Source organism: Perna viridis, chromosome 12 (genome assembly GCF_037379345.1).
Source record: "Perna viridis isolate PV_CMFRI_1.1 ecotype Kerala chromosome 12, ASM3737934v1, whole genome shotgun sequence".
In the NCBI taxonomy this organism is placed as follows: Eukaryota; Metazoa; Mollusca; class Bivalvia; order Mytilida; family Mytilidae; genus Perna; species Perna viridis.
This window is the reverse complement of record NC_142456.1, coordinates 243,834-261,890: the sequence shown is the minus strand read 5'-3', so window position 1 is coordinate 261,890 and position 18,057 is coordinate 243,834. Positions and strand designations below refer to the sequence as shown.

General features: G+C 31.8%; 1 long non-coding RNA gene across 1 annotated transcript; it reads left to right on the top strand.

Moving 5' to 3' along the window:
- Positions 1 to 284: 284 nt before the first annotated feature.
- LOC148600667 (uncharacterized) lies at positions 285 to 12,725 on the top strand. The gene is made up of 4 exons (XR_015917208.1): positions 285 to 593; positions 6,910 to 6,968; positions 8,607 to 8,714; positions 10,958 to 12,725. It is a non-coding gene; the product is annotated as an uncharacterized LOC148600667 (long non-coding RNA).
- Positions 12,726 to 18,057: the final 5,332 nt, after the last annotated feature.

The window sequence follows — 18,057 nt, the reverse complement described above, 5'->3', positions numbered from 1 at the left end:
AAAACATTTTCATATACTTTGTAAATCATTTCCTGCGAAGATATTCTTAGATATACTAATGTACTGAAAACATTTCTTTTCCAGAAATTAGCACTGAAACAATATTCTGACAACAGCGGGTATTTCGAAAAAGCCGAGTTATAATATTTTATAGTCAGATATGAAGTTTAAATCATAATGAATATTACATATTAATATTATTGCTTTTATTCTTGTTTATATTGTAAACTGAAAAAAAAAACAAAACAAAAAATAAACAAAAACAAAAACAAAAACAAAACAAAACAAAACAAAAAAAAAACAAACAAACAAACAAACAATTCGTATATACTTGTCGTATTATTTTGCATAGATGTATACTTCATTCAGTTAAGCAATGTGACACAGTCTTAATATCTTAATTGATTGCTTAATAGGCGTGGTTTCCAGAAATCAACCAATCCACCGGTTGAACGAATAAATGCCCAGGGTTAGTTAAATCATATTTAAGCATACAGCCCATAACGCTACTGCAGCATTTGTTAAATAAGAGACCAAATTAAAGGACATTTCAACATTGTAAGAGAAGGTAGTTTTATTGTTTCAAGAATAAGGTAAGTAGTTATTGCATTTATTTTGTAACTAATTCACCAGGCCATTAAATTAAAACCTGAGAAATCGATGCTTTTGATGTTGAATCTTAAAAGGAATTAGGTTACTCATCAATGATTTGGTTTGTGTGGTATTTTTTTTCTTTTTTCATTTTCTTTTTTGTATTTTATTTTTCCATACACCACATGAACGGTATGGTAATGAAAACTCTCCCTTAAATACATTTCCCTGAAAGTGTATTTTTCATTTATTTCCTAAAGCAAAAACCCTGAAGCTACCGACTCTACCTAGCTCTAATAATATTTACTCCATACATAATTGGCCTTCAGTAGAAGCTTATTACTTATTAACCGAGAGTGACCGTTTACATGTATCAAACGAGCGTGAAAAAAGAAAACAAGATTTTTTTTCTCTCATTTAGTCTATAATGGACACGCGTCTGTTTATTCCAGAACAAATGCACAATCATTTATGCATAAATAAATTTATTTTTATATTATAAAGTAACTTAAAGAATGAATCAATAATATAGATTTCTCTTAAATACTTAGAGAATGTAAGAGAAAAATATTGCTTTATAGCAGTTTTTATAAATAAATTATCTTAAGCAATTCTTACATGACTGTCAACATTTTGCTCTTTTTCGAAAACTGCAAATTAAATGTCAAACCTATTTAATGTATGCATTCGGCTTACTAATTTGCTTCATTGTAATTTAATAACTCTAAACATTTTATACTTTGGAGCGGACATAATTTATTAAATGGTGTATTATCAATAAATCAGATTTTCAGCAGAATATTGACATAGTTATAGTATGTGTCGACAACTTTAACAATTTTGAGATTTCTAATGGTAGAAAGATGGTATTTCAACTTACACTTACGATTTCTGAACTATATATGTAATGACAAAATATGATATTTGTTAGCATATTTAATGACGACAAATTCTGCCATTTTCTTCTGTAGCCTCGACATTTGTAACGCTGTTGTTGGAAAACAAAAAAATATCGCAATAAAAAGTTATTTTTCACTTTGTTATTGTTTATGTATTAGTTTATGAACATCCTGTTAACATGAAAAAACAATAATGAATAATTAAAATTATAAAATAAATTTGATTTCTTATTGAAAGACGACATAAGAATGTAAATGTTTTAAACATGTAAGTGACAGAAAAATATATGTTAATCTTTAACGATTTCAAATACTTTAACTTTGAGACCCTCGGAATAGTAGACAAGTGAATAGTTTTGTAATTATTAGTTAACTAGATTATTTGTATTTAGTTCCATTTCCACCATAACAAAGCTGTAGCCATCTGTTCCTTATTAATTAGCCAAGGCATATCACAACTTATTTTTTATTCTTCACTGGAATCACTAAACAATCTTTTCATACAAACTCATTATGTAAGTGATAAAAGTATATATAATGTGGACACAAATGCCATTTTAACATAAATGAAAAATAAATGAAAGGCATATTAGTATAAATGAGATAATTTTTATTCCATATTGTCCTTTTTAAAATAAGTTATCTACTGAGTCGTTTTACTTTATTGCTCACTATTATAAGGTGCCTAAAGAATGTAATCCAGGGACAAAGACCAGACATGGAAAACAGACATACACAACAAAGAACATAAAGTAACTAAAATCATACATACAAAGTAACGAAAGTAAATGTAGCTGATGAATTGACGGAACTCCTTGGAACATGGGCATTATACCGAAATTTATACTATTTGTATCTTTTTCCCTTATTTCAGATATTTTACAAACCTTGAAAATTCTGTATTTAATCAATTAATGACAAATAGTGCCAATGAAAAAAATACAATACAAACATAAACACGAATCCACCCCAAAACAACTGGGGCTGAACTCGGGTGAGCTGAGCTATACTCTTTGAGATGAATTTCTAACTATAAATGTCTTTTTAAAAAAGAGCAGATAGCATACATTCCTATTTTGGTACCTAAAGTCAAGGGGAGACAACACTTGTATCATTCTATAATTAAAAAAAAATAAAACTTAAAACTTTATTATTTCAAACAAAAGTTGAAACAGGACCATAATAAAAAGACAAATCTGCTCAAGTGGTTGTTATTAGTTCAATTTAATAAATTGTTATTACAAATATTTAACAGTTAGCTTAATCGCAGGGCTACCGATAATTCCCGTGTAATGGAGTAATGGACAGTTAGCAGGTAATTCAGGGACAAAGACCATATTTTGAAAGTATGAAAATAAATATTGGACATGTCACGATATGTTTAAAATAATGCTTACTATTGCATTAACGTATCTTTTATGGAACCAAAGAATTGCTTGCTACTGGGAAATGTTCGAAAACAGATTGAATAAGTTTAATTTCACACGTGAGATAACTTGTTTTTTCTTAAAGAATATATCAATCTGTTTGTTTGTTTGTTTGTTTGTTGGGGTTTAGGGTCGGAGCAGCAATATTTCAGCTATATTCAGACGATGAACATGAAACGGATGATAAAATGAACATGAAATGATGATGAAATGAAAAACGGGATGGGACACAAGGAAAGTAGGGTCGACAAATTTTGATTGCCACTAGAAAAAGGGAGGGAGGGGTAAGGTCGGGCAATTTAGCCTCCTGTGGCGGAGCGCAAAGGTTCCTACTCCTATCGAATACCATAGCAGGGTTCTTTAACGTGTGAGGAACGTGGCATCTTTCCCAACACGGTGCACCACTATGGTTTGCGGTCAGGTTTTCCGTATTATAGCCTGACAATCCCAGCATGTAACTCGCCAGGGGTACCCCATTCCACCACCTGGGGTACACATCCCAGTTGCTCTGTGGGCAGAGCGCCTAGCCTCCGGCTAGGTTTCTGGGCACTATTTAGTCGCCTTTTACGACAAGCTTAGCGCTGCTGCAGGCCTATTCTTTTGACACCCGGACCTGCACGGGGTATATCAATCTGACTTTACTATATATTCATATGAAATCAATTGACAATGATCTACACACACAATATAATAGTAGCATAATGTGTCATTTTTAAATACGTCGTATGTACATTTTTATTTAAAGAACTTGTGATTTTCAAACAAGTTAAACTAACTATTTATTACATGTTCAACAGTCCAATACTGATCTAGAATATACTATAGTGTACATTAATTAATGTAGGACATGTAAAGAGTAGTCACCATTCATATGTTACTAAAAATCGTACAAAATTATCTTAACAAAACTCTTCAAAATACGTTTTCAATAGAAAACACACATATAAGGTTTAAAATCTATTTTTTTAAGAGATTGTTTTAGTAAACTAACATATGGGAAGAATGCTTGAATACTATGTATATATCATAGAACATGTTATAATCAGTTTCTTTATTTTTGTTTTAACAAAGGACTCGCTCCCATTTATACTGATTTTTAGGCGTTTAAACTTGTGTAATATATTTTTTCAACTCTGGCCTAATTTTGTTTGTTGTGACCACGCCAAAATACTTTAACTCCGCCGAATATTTTGTGTCTGTCAGGTAGTCAGGAATATATGGCATCTGTATGTGTAGTTTCGTTTTTACTTTCTATTTAATTTTAAGTTGCTAGAGTACATATGGGTGCTGATTTCGCTGAACCTTTGTCTATCTAAAGTTGTTTTTGGGCAAACTGCAGCCTGCCCTGTGGTGTGAGGGTTTCTGGTCCTTCATAGATTACCAATGGGTGGTCTTGTGCTGACATTTATAACACCAGTCTTAATATGATATATTTGTATTATTGACATTTGTTGTATTTGAATAAATCAACAGAATACGATTATACAAACCAATCATAACGACTGACCATTTTAAAGCTTTTTGAAAATTATATGTTTTGTAATTGAAATTTATGGAACCGATAAGCGTCCGTGCAATGTTACTGTAATACAAGTAAATTGTTAAATATGCTATATATGGCTCATCATTTGTTTTACTCCATTTAATGAATGGTACCAATAGAAACGTAAGGGACAATGAATGAGCAGTTATTGTCAATTGCATTGCACAGATTTTAAGGAAAAGAGAAAAAAAAAAGAAGTTTTAGTAATTGTTTAAAGAAAGTGAGTGATAGTACATTGAGTATCACACAACGTTAATTAATTATAATTTATATACAGTAGGTGACGTAAATATATACGAGAAAGAGTTTCTGTAAATTGTAAAATTATGGTTTATGTATGACTAATATGATATGTCAATAACACAGGAACTTCATCGATAATAAGACTTTATTTAATCAATGCGTCCAAAGAGAGATAACTCAAGTATTTGCTTTACGGTAATCGTTTTCTTCAGATACTTGGTTTTATTTTCAATAATATCACGTTCATCGCATAACTGTCTAAATTCATTTCTTCAAAAACCCACTCCAAACTCCTGTATAAAATTTTCAGAATATATTTATCATTTTTTCGACACTGTCAATTTGTTCTTATCATTATCTTGGAACATCATCGTTTTCGTTGAGATAAACTGTCCTCTACCTGTGTTAATCATTTATTTGTCTTTAAAATTTTGTCGCGTGCATGCAGAATGCAGTACTTATTCTCATCTTTCTCACAATAGGACCATCGTGTGATCTCCTGATCAGTTTCTTTGTCATCGATCATTTGTCATTTTCCGAACGACTTGCAATCAGGCCTCTGGAACTGGGTTATGCTGCTAAATGATTGAAGTCATTAATACAGAAGTTTTATGGTCGTAATAATTAAGTGGTTGATCGTTACGGGATATCCATCTGCACCATGAGAAAACCGATTTTTTGAACGTTTTATATTTCTCCTTTTTCTCTGTCTTCTTCCTTGAACTTAACATTTTATGAGGAAATCGGCGGGTTTTTCTAGAAAAAATAAAAACCGCTGACCACATCGATGCTCTTTGTCCTTGCTCCCATTTTTTAGTTGAGTCCGAGTTGCCAATATACTTTTGAGGACATGTAAGTGTTTTTTTTAGATTATTTGATTGTTTTCGTGGAGATGTGTGTTTTTCCTTGTCTTTGTCACTGGATAACATTCTCTTGATTTCCACTATATTCGAGGTTCCCTTGATTACTCTACCATCCTCTCCGTTTGACGGGGTTGATGCAACTACTGGTAGTGAACCTTACAGTACCCCTATGTGATGAAGTGGATGAAACTGTATACTGGTAGAAATTACAGTATGAACTTGGCATTTCCTCCGTTTGATGGGGTTGATGCAACTGCTGGTACGCGAGGTGGTCACTTAAGTTTGATTTTGAAGTATTAGAGAGTAGTCAAGGGAACCGACATAAAGTAACTAAAATCATACATAAAAGTAACAAAAGCAAATGAGCAACTCGGACTCCACTAAAAACTTGGAGCATGGACCAGGTGCAACGGTAGGGTAAGCGTCATCTGTTTCTCTAGAAACACCTGCCGAGTTGCTCATAAAAAGTCAAGTCCGGAGTACATTAAAGAGGAAAGGAAAACTATGACACGTTGAAAGAGTAATCAAGGGAACCAAGGTTATAGCGATAATCAAAAGAATGTAATCCAGGGACAAAGACCAGACATGGAAAACAGACATACACAACAAAGAACATAAAGGAACTAAAATCATACATACAAAGTAACAAAAGCAAATGAGCAACTCGGACTCCACTAAAAACTGGGAGCATGAACCAGGTGCACCGATAGGGTAAGGTAACTGAACAAATCAGTTCTCATGGCGAAGATGGATACACCGTGACGATCCACGAGCTCAAGATGACGATCAGTAATCTTCTGTAGTGATGACTTCAATATGTTCCAGAAGCCTATTTGTTAGAATTCTAGCGCGATACAAAAAATTCTGCGTAGTTTCGGGAAGCTCTGGCATAACGTATGAGTTGTGATATGATTGTTTAAAGATAATACGTTATCTATATAGCGGAAACTGAGATTAAAAGATCTAGCTAAATGATATTCTTTCTTTCGGATCAGATCAGCTCTAAAGTCAGCCTCATAAGAGTGAAGGAGTAGGTCAGCATTATAAATCAGACTAATATGAAGTTGATTATGTCAAGCCTGATATGTCACAAGTTAAAGCCTTTCTCCTTACTTAGGATTTTAGGTTTTGAACCTTGTATTGTATATGGTAAAACTTATTGATGTTAAATTTGGCAAACTTATTTACTGTATTTGGCCCCAAGTACTTTGTATCAACTGCTATATGTTTGGATTCCGATCTTCATACATACTTTGTTGTATAGCTGATGATGCGATATAACTCATTGAAACACGGATATTATATCGAAATTTACAATATTTATATTTTATCCTATTTTACAGATATTTTGCAAACCTTGAAGATAATGTATTTGAACGTTTACAATCACTTGTTCAGAAAGGTACAGTAAATTAAAGGCAAACGTAAACACGAAACCCCTCCTCAAACATCCGGGCTTAATTCGGGCGCGCCGAGCGATACTGGTTGTGATGAATTTCTAACTTTAAATATCTTTAAATAAAAAAGAGAATCAGATACAACACATTCTTATTTTTATACCTACAGTCAAGGGGAGATAACACTTATATTATTCTATGATAAAAAAAGTCAAATCCTCATAATTTCCTAACACCAGTACCATAGTAAAAACACAAATCTGCTCAATTGATTATCAATATTATTTAATAAATTGTTATTACAAATATTTAACATTGAGCTTAATCGGAAGACAATCAATAGTACCCGTGTAATGGACAGTTAGCAAGTAATCAAAGACCATATTTTGAAAGTATTGAAATAGATATTGGACATGTCACAATATTTGCAAAATAACGTTACAATTGCATTAACGTATCTTTTATGGAACCAAATAAATGCTTGCTACTGGAAAATGTTCGAAAATAATAATAATAATAATAATAAAAAAAACAGATTGAATAAGTTGAATTTCACACGTGAGAGAATTGTTTTTCTTACAAATATATCAATGTGACTTTATTTTATATTAATAGAAATATCAATTGACAATGACTTAAAAAATAGAATCAAAATGTGTCATTTTTAAACACGTCGTATATACATTTTATTGAAAGAACTTCTGATTTCCAAACAAGTTAAACTAACTATTTATCACATATTCAACAGTCAAATACTGATCTAGAATATACTATAGTGTACGTTAATTAATGTAGGACAATTTGTTTAAAACAAGAAGTAACGGTACATAAATTTAGCATAATTTAACACACACACACAAACACACACACACACACATGTAATTTAAATAAGCGAAACTAACAAACAATGTTATACAATTCAAATGCGGAAATCACAAGGTATTTTACTAAGATTAATGCTGGTATGTACTTCTAGCAGCCCTTTGTGTATTTGTGTAACGTGTAATAAGTTTCTTATTTCTGTTGTAACAAAGAACTCAGTCCAATTTGTACTGATGTTTAGGTGTTTTAAATTGTGTTATATATTTTTTTCAACACTGGCCTAATTTTAAAGGATAAGGATTGTGACCACGCCAAAGTACTTTTACTCCGCCGCATATTTTGTACCTGTCCCAAGTCAGAAATAGCTGGACTCTGTATATGATGTTTCGTTTTTACTTTCAATTTACTTTTATGTTGCTAGAGTATATAGGGGAGCCTATTTCAGTGTACATGTGTATAAAGTTTTTTTGGGGTCACCTACAACCTATCCTGTGATGTCATGATTTCGTCGTCGTTAAACGACGACCCATGGTGTCATTGAGCTGACAGTTTTCACCCCAAAACCATTTCCATTCTCGTTATAATACTAGCATGAATATGATATTTGTATCGTTTACTTTTGTTGTATTTGAATAAAACAATGTAATACAATTGTACAAACTAATAATAACGATTTACAACTTTAAAACATTTTGAAATTTATATGTTTTGTATGTGAATTTTATAGAACCGATATAGAGTCCGTTAACTGTAACTGTGATACAAGTAAAATGGTTAAATATGCTATCTATGGCTCAACAATGTTTTTAACTATATTTTAGAAACGGAACCATACGAAACGTCAACGGACAAACGAATGAGCAATTATTGTAAATTGCATTGCTCAGATTTTAAGGAAGAAGAGAAGTTCCAGTAATTGTTTAAGGAAGGTGAGTGATTGTACACGGTGTTAATTAATTATAATTTATATACAGTAGATAACGTTAATATATATGAGAAAGAGTTTCGGTAAATTGTAAAATTATGGTACATGTATAAGAATGACTGATATGATATAGCAATAACACAGGCACTTGAACGAAAATTAGACTTTATTCAATTTATGCCCCCAAAGAAAGATAACTCAAGTAATTGCTGTTTAGTAATCGTTTTCTTCAGATATTTCAAAGTTTTTGGTTATCATTATACAACATACTTAGCATCATGTTTTCCCATACGTGTTTATTTTTATTTTCAGTAATATCACGTTAATTTCACAACTGTCTAGGTTCATTTCTGTCAAAACCCACTACAATCTCCTGTATAAAATTGTCCGAACATGTTTATCATTCCATTCAACATTGTCAATTTTTTCTTGGTCATCGATTTCGTTGCAATAGGCTGTCCTCTACCGTGTGTTGATCCTTTATTTGTCTTTATGTATTTGTCACGTGAACACCACAGAAAAATAAAATCATTCATATGCCACATCTATACCAAACCGACTGCAAGCTCGAATTTAATCATGAACGGTACATTGCTAACTTAAATCTGTCCGTTCTCCTTCGCCGTTTAACTATACTCCCAGTGGACTTATCAATACTGATGACCTTAGTATCGTTGATTATGCTGCTTAACATAACATTCTCACAAAAGGTCTAAAATGCCGTGAACACCTCAACTGGAAACATAACATCAAAATTGTAATGGATATTGTAGTTGTATGCAAACTATTGATTTTTCTACCTTGTACATTCCACTGCCACATAACAAGCAAAAGGCAGTTCTACGCGACCTTATCAACAATTACAAAATAGGCAAAATATGCTTTTCTGGTATTCGGTATAATAATTTTAAAAAGTTCAAAATTAACAAATCCTACGTCACATTAATGTGCATGTGAACGTCATTGCTTATAATCTCGGCAATTGCATGAAGACTTTGTTTTATTTAGACATGATGTATTGTCACTAAATCATATTGGACGTGTTTTCGAACTAGCTTACCGAAATAGCGAGTTTCAATGTAGATACAGCTTGTTGTCGTTTTGTCCCATTTGTTTAAGTGTCCGTATTCTGTATCAATCTTAACAGCCGAATTCAACATATGTTTATAGTTGTATTTTCTTACCACTGTCTATAGTGTACTATACTTTGTCTTCCCCTAAAATAGCGAAATTTAGTACGTTATTCTTTCTTCGATAACAATCAGTTTATCTTTTTTAAACGTCCTGCTTTTGTTTGAGGGCCTTGCAATTACACAGAGGTACATTTCATTTCTTTTGATATATCAAAGGAATGTTTCGGCTCGCTTTAAATTTTTATCGCATGATTAATTGCTATGTTATGTCAAGTTTAATATCAAATCCCGGCGTTTTTAAATATATCAGTGGTAATGTCGTATGTTTTATGGTGTTCTAAACATAATTATGTCTATTGTGATAATTGTCCACACTCTCCTGATACTCAAAAGTCTGAGCCTTACCCATCATTATAGAGGCTTGTGGCCATCATTCTAGATATTTTTTATCACAGATTCTTTTAACCAGTTTGTACTAAAGGTCTGGATGACGAAAAGCGTTTATATCTTCCACTCCCGTTTTTCAACAAAAGTTTAGATGCTTTTATTTTTGCAAACATCTTTTATTCTTTAGTCGTCACGAACACAATTTCTATGTAAAACATATATTAATATCTATTAATATCGATTATTTCATATTCCTTCATTTAAACTATTGCGTCTAAAATTTACGTCTACAAAAGCGTTATAAAGGACCTCAAGATTAAGGATTCAAACTTTAACAATCAGAGCATAAACAAAAATAACAGTAATAAATGCTATACTATAACCACACTGTCCCTATATTACTCAAAGAGTGTGGAAAAAGAATATTAAAAGATAAGTATTACATTTGAAGTTCTTCTAATTTTGAAACATTATGTCCGAAAAAAATCTCAACACCATGACAGTTGAGTAGTCCATCAGTTTAAACACAAAGGTTATATATTCATTTAGGTACATGTACATTGTATTCACATGTGTGTTTATGATATATCTACCAAAATGTAAGTGTTAATTCTTTTGATTTCATGATATTTTATTATGATTCATTTGTTGTACGATTTTCAAAAAGTTTGTATTTGCTTATGTCAAATAAGCCTCGTTTCTTGCTTTTTTCTTTGATATGTTTTAGATTTATGTAGCTGATTAGAGACAAATAAGTTATTAAAAGGAAAACAGGAGTCTACAGGACAATCTTTGGCTCTATAGCCAGATTCAGAAAGAAAAAACTCAGAAGTTAAGGGACATTAAGTGTCTCTGTGGCTTTAGTTAAGTGTCATTTTTTTTATCTGTTTGTGTTGTCTTTGAGTTTTTATTCTCAAGGATGGAGTGAGAACTTTCAGCTCGAAAGGCAATTATGAAAAAAGTTCTTATTTCGATGTTGCCCTATGGATATTGTGTAGTGTTCATATAATTCAAGCTGTATGATGGGAGTGCAAGTGCGATGTATTCAAAAGGAAAGTGATAGGGTTTTTGTGTTCTTAAGTATATATTTCAAAGTTATTTATTCAAATAGATCAACGTGTATTACATAAAATAACAATTATGGAAGATGAAATGCTTCATCATCATTTGAAATATGAATTCATTTTTTTGTGTCATCATGTGGAATTGTTCACAGCAATGTCACAACAAACCTAACGCCGAGGTAACCCTGATATCAGGTGTGTCGTTTTTATATTTCAATTCTAATGTTTAAAATAATTAATGATAACAAATGACCGAGTTGTTAACTCTGGTTTGTTTAGATTTCTGTCGTTAAATTTCAAGATATTGCATGATTTCGCTGTTAGATATCGATGTGAAGTAATGTGAAAACTCTGTTACATATTTTTAAAATTTTTTTTAACAACTAGTACGCTTCTCAATTAAAAAAGGTATCTTTTTGTATGGTTAGGGTTATTTTCCATTTTGTTTGTTCTCCGTATTGATTGTTGACTAATTTATAATTTCTTGTGTAGACATTTTGACCAGGAGTTACAACATTGGTTTGCCGTTCAGAACGAAGCTCACACATTGGATATCTGTCTAATAAAAAAAAAAGACTTTTAGACCTTTTGTAAAAAAAACTAAAAGAACGAAAAAAAATGCGATAATGCCTATAATTTTTAAGCGGAATACCGTCCTTACTTTATCTTTGTTCACTAGTATAAAAATCATCTACGATCTAATCTTTGATCTGTGCTTTAAGTCAAATAGCAGTTTCAGTTTTAAAAATTACCAAGCAAACATGGAAAAACAACAAACAAACAAAAAAAAAAAAAAAAAAAAAAAACCAAACCCCCCCCCCCAAAAAAAAAAAAAAAATAAAAAAATTAATGTTCATATTTAAGTTGCGTAGCTGTGGCGGTGGTGTGCTCATAATCACTGCATTGATAACTTGTGATAACAGTGAATCGTTTTAATCTTATTCAAATCTATTTTAGGTTCAGGTAACTTGGCCAGTGGAAATGCCCAATTGCTGAGTGGGAGCTGGATAGAAAAATATGCGTTTAACCTCCTTTGAAACAAAATAAAAACTGTCTATGGCATGCACACAAAAACAAGGGAGAAGCTACGATTAGACAATTTATGAAATCAAGAAACAAAATAAACGAAGACAAAACTTAAACAGAACAAACCATCAATATAATACAAAGCATAAGCAAAACCAAAAAACACCAAACAAATAATCAAACACTAAGAAAAGCAGAAAACATATTAAAACGTATTAAACAAATGAACAAAAACAAAAAAATCCAAAATCCAAAAATTAATCGAAACGAAATAGAGTAAAAAACCACAAAGAAGCACCATAACAAACAAACAAAAAGACATCGCATGAATGAATCATACGGACGTCAGTTAGAACAAAACAAAAAAAACATCGCATGAATGAAACGTACGGACGTAAGTTAGAAATGCCTATATCAGTTCTTTTTGTGCAAATAAGACCCGATTTATGCAGCTCATAGTAACATATAGGGTTGAGAAGTATATGAAAAATATGAATCCTACTCCACCGAAAAATCGCTTTAAATTACCTTTTTTTCAATGTCAAAACTCCTAGACTATTAATCCTTCGGTAAAAATGGCTAAGCTGGTATTTTCTGTTAAATACTATCAACAAGGATACTTCTAACGATCTTTTGATGACTTATGACGTTTCCCATAAAGAGTCGCAAAAACTTCAACTCTATAAGTTACTGCTTATCTACAACGTCTCGAATTTGACATCATTTGATAGATAATTATTTTTATAATTTAACTTTGATGAACTAATTTTCTTGAAAGAATTTTCAAAACAAATTTGAAATACTGCCCCTACCCTTAGAATTTTTGGCTTAGTATCAAACAAACGTCTCATTCTTCTAGAAAAGCAGAGGACGCATACCCTGCCGGTGCACCTGGTTCGTGCTCCCAGTTTTTAGTGGAGTCCGAGTTGCTCATTCGCTTTTGTTACTTTATATGTATAATTTTAGTTACTTTATGTTCTTTGTTGTGTATGTCTGTTTTCCATGTCTGGTCTTTGTCCATGGATTACATTCTTTTGACTACCGCTATAACTTTGGTTCCCTTGATTACTCTTTCACAACATACAGTCACCATAAAACTCATATTTTAGGCATTTATATTTAAGATAATGGTATATCCCACATACTTGATCACTTCAGGCGCTTCAGGTCTTCTTTTTTGGGTTTAAATTATTATAAGAAAATAAAAATGGGTATTTACAGAATTTCCGAATTTCTATTAAATTACCTGTTATTGCCAGTTTTTCTTGAAATCATAGTTCAAACAAGCATGTGCATGATACGGTACAATTTTATAGTATCTTATCTTTCGAATAAGCACAAGTAATACACAAATTGAACGTTTTTAAAAACAAATTAGGTGAAATATTGCAACCCCTAACCCGAGTAAAAAGGTACGTTAATGCAACATGAACCAAACTGCTAATTTTTAGTCTATAAACGATGTGAAAAAGACATTGAGGATACCATGGTGTTGATTATCGATGGATTCAACATATCTGCTCAACTCAGGCGCTTAATTTTATCCTCATGGTGACAATAATGACGTTTATATAAACAGATGAATTTTCTTGAATTTCACCTGTTACGGACTTTTTTCGAATACCGTACTCCAAACAAGCTTTTGTAATTAATGCTTAATTAAACTTATTCAGGTCAATTAAGGCTAAGATTGGTATCTCCACTCTACTAATGTCTGTCCTAAAATGAAAGAAAATGGTCGCTTTTAGCAAAAACAAACGATACACAATGTTTGTTTTAGCATTTATTATTAAGATCATTATTTTTCAATCATATTTTCTAGCATAGATGCTAAAATATCCCAAGACGACACAATAACAAAAAAGAGGAAGTTCCTGAATTACCGATAATCACTCATTTTACCAGTATATTGGATTTTTTGTTTCAAATATCGTTGTTTAAAGATCATTTGGTTTGCTATCATTATTTAGATAGCCTCTAAGGTTTAAAAAAAGCAAAGACGATGAATGATTGGCACAACAATGCAACTCAGCGTTTTAAAAATGCTAAACTAACACATAAGATCTATGGGTTTCAAGGAAATCATATATATTTCCTCATTCAGTCAAAAAAGCACATCTAAGCTATTTAGGTTAATAGAGAATTTTAAGTTGTATATAATTAAATTGTTTTAATAATAAAATAAGTCTTTTAATTGAAATAATTGGATGACTAAAAATTGGGATAATTTCAGAATTCCTAAACTATTAATATCATTCTATCTTTTATAAAAAATTAGAAGTTCTAAAATAAATTTCCATTGACATTTTAAATGACAACATCGAGATTATTTCCATTGAATGAGTTATTCTATTTAGTGTTTTGATAGTCTGAATAAACAAAATATACTTTACCAATGACAGTTATTAATTGTATGGAAACTGAAAGACTATCAATATACTGGTAAGCACATAAAATCATGTTTTAACAATGATATAAACTATACTATAAACGATCATTTTGTTTCATATTTGAGCAGATTTTTCTTTCCCATGAATGGTTTAAAATAAGTTTAACTATGCCCGAATTTGCTCACTTGGCTCATTAAAAAGAACTATGATACTATATAAATGTATTTAGATATATACAAAAGCTTGTTTAAATTATGGCGTTTGACAAACAAAGGTGTAACGAAAGAAATATATGAAAACCCCAAAACTCCCCTTTTTATAAATCGGTCATTATTGTAACCTGTAACTTTGAAACTGTGACAGACATTGAAATGAGCAAATAAATTAAATCTATCGATAATTGAAATAATAGTTGATAATATGTCGTTTTTACACCAGAAAGCAGCAATTTGGTTCATGTAAAGGTTAATGTTATTTTGGGGTAGGGGCTGCAACTTTTCACATACGTTGGCTCTACATTGTTCAAATATTTAATGTGCTCATTCGGAAGCTAATATACAATTCAGTCAAACTGTATGATACAAAACTTTGTTTACACTAGGTAATAATGGAGGATATAGAAGTAATTCATTAATTCTGAATGTTTCCTTATTTTGATTTTATAAGAATTGTGACCCAAGAAAGAAGATGTTATCGCCTGATTGATAAAAAATGTTGGTTATATCACTATCTCAATTAGAAATTCCTAAAAAAATAGTTTTGCGGTGTCGTTAAGCTGTGAATGACAGTTGTTTGATACTGTGTCCAGTTTTCTAAGGGTATGGGTTATATTTTAAACTTTTCTCAAGCTTTTATGAGAAATCGAAAATCGCATTTTTGCCAAATTTGACAGATTCTGAATATCAAAATTAGTCATCAAAAGGTCCCAATGATAGTATTACACAGAAAAAAACCATATAAGCCATTTTTTACTGAAGCATAAACCTTTTGGAGTTTTGAAAAAGGTCATTTAAGCGTTTATTTTTGTTGGGGTATGGGTACATATTTTTGTTGGGGTATGGGTACATATTTTTGTTGGGGTGTGGGTACATATTTGTTGGGGTATGGGTACATATTTTTGTTGGGGTATGGGTACATATTTGTTGGGGTATGGGTACATATTTTTGTTGGGGTATGGGTACATATTTTTGTTGGGGTATGGGTACATATTTTCCATTGTACTCCACATCCCTACGTATTACCGCAGCAGGTTAGGTACCGTTACAAAGCTAAGACAGTCGGCTGCATGATGGTGTCTCAATATATTTAGTTTCTTTACAAGTAATTTACTGGAAATATTTAGATACACGCTCAATTGAGTAATTGGCTTTTTGTGTCATTGGGGTACAAATATAAGCTTATACTAAAAAAAACAATCCGAGAATTTTCTTTGGCGACGAATTGGTTCGGTAATGGGAGGTATAAAAGAACATAAAACTATCATAAATTTAATGACTGGGGAGGGGTTCATGGTAGACCTATCCGGTCACTTTTTACAAATTAAACTTCCACTTTGATTAATGTCACTCCATGCATAGCTAATATCATGATGACTTTGGGTGTTTTTTTTTCATAATTGGTTGTATATTGACTCGAATAATTATACTTGAAAACATTAAATGCGTGCACACTTCTTAAGAAAAAATCAGGCGCACAGCATATCTTTAAAATTTTATTTCAATACTGCTTTTTTATAAGTGTCAGAAAACACAAGTAAAAATCTTGTAATAAGCCATAATAAATCTTACTTTGTGAACGATTATATCGTCCAACATCATTCATCTTCCGAAGTATACAAAAGGGTTGACTATAAAGACTTTAACATAGAAATGAAACATGAAGTCATCTCTATGTTGAATTGTGTTATAGCCTTTAAGATTGTGGATTTGTCACTATTGATCATTATGCAGTTTTTCCATTGGTTGCTTTTTTTCGAGAGAGATCCAGATGACTGACTCATAAACTGTTAGATAAAGGGTATGTTCGCCCTAGTATAAATTATATTTGACACATGTAGCTAAGATAAATTAAATCGAAAGCTATCAAGACGTCACTTTGAGATGTACGAAACGACTCATGTGAAGTATCTTAATCGAACTAAACAAGTCATTATCTTACGTTTTTACTAGGTTTAATTTTCTACAAACAGCACAATCAATGTCTTCCTAAACTGTTCAAATCTCCGGAGCACCCGAGTTCAAACCCAGTGAATAGGATTTGCTTTTCTATGTGTACGCTTTGTTTTCTTTTTGATCTTAGTTTGCAGTAGTTGATTTGTTGACTTCAAGGATCTGCAAAATGTACCACCAAACCTCTTTCAATACTTTTAATTTCTATACTCACAACTGTCAAAGAGGGTCTACAGTCCTACCACAACACTTGTTATTCCCGTAGTGGTATTAATTCAATGTGGATCCTGAAAAATTCGAAAGATCTTTTGGAGACAATCAGTTCAAGACTATTATCTGAATATCATAGCATTAAAACCTATAATTTTTCAACACTGTATACTTCTATTCCCCATACTCAGTTAAAATCCCGACTTAAAACATTATACATCGTTGTTTTTCCAAAAAAGATGGTACACCTAGATACAAATATATAGTTCTTGGTAGAGATTCTTCATACTTTGTAAGAAATAATTCCAAATCATCTTCCAAATATACAGAGGAAGATGTTTACAAAATGCTGGAATTTTTAATCGACAACATATTTGTCCAGTGTGGTGGACGTGTTTTTCAACAAACGGTGGGCATTCCAATGGGAACAAATTGTGCTCCTTTACTTGCTGACCTATTCCTTCACTCTTATAAGGCTGACTTTATAGCTGATCTGATGAGAAAGAAAGAATATCGTTCGACTAGATCCTTCAATCTCAGTTTCCGCTATATAGATGACGTATTATCTTTAAACAATCCTAATTTCGGGGATTTGATACATCGCATCCACCCAAAAGAAGACTTTTTATGAGCAATTCGGCGGGTGTTTCTAGAAAAGCAGAGGACGCTTACCCTACCGGTGCACCTGGTCCATGCTCCCAGATTTTAGTGGAGTCCGAGTTGCTCATTTACTTTTGTTACTTTGTACGTATGACTTTAGTTACTTTATGTTCTTTGTTGTGAAAGTCTGTTTTCCATGTCTGGTCTTTATCCCTGGATTACATTCTTTTGATTACCGCTATAACCTTGGTTCCCTTAATTACTCTTTCATAAGACTTCATATGATTAACCATTGTTCGCAAATACTAAATTACTTTTTTCTTTTTTATTAAGAGGTTAATATCGGTTAAAGGTACCTTATAAATCGGA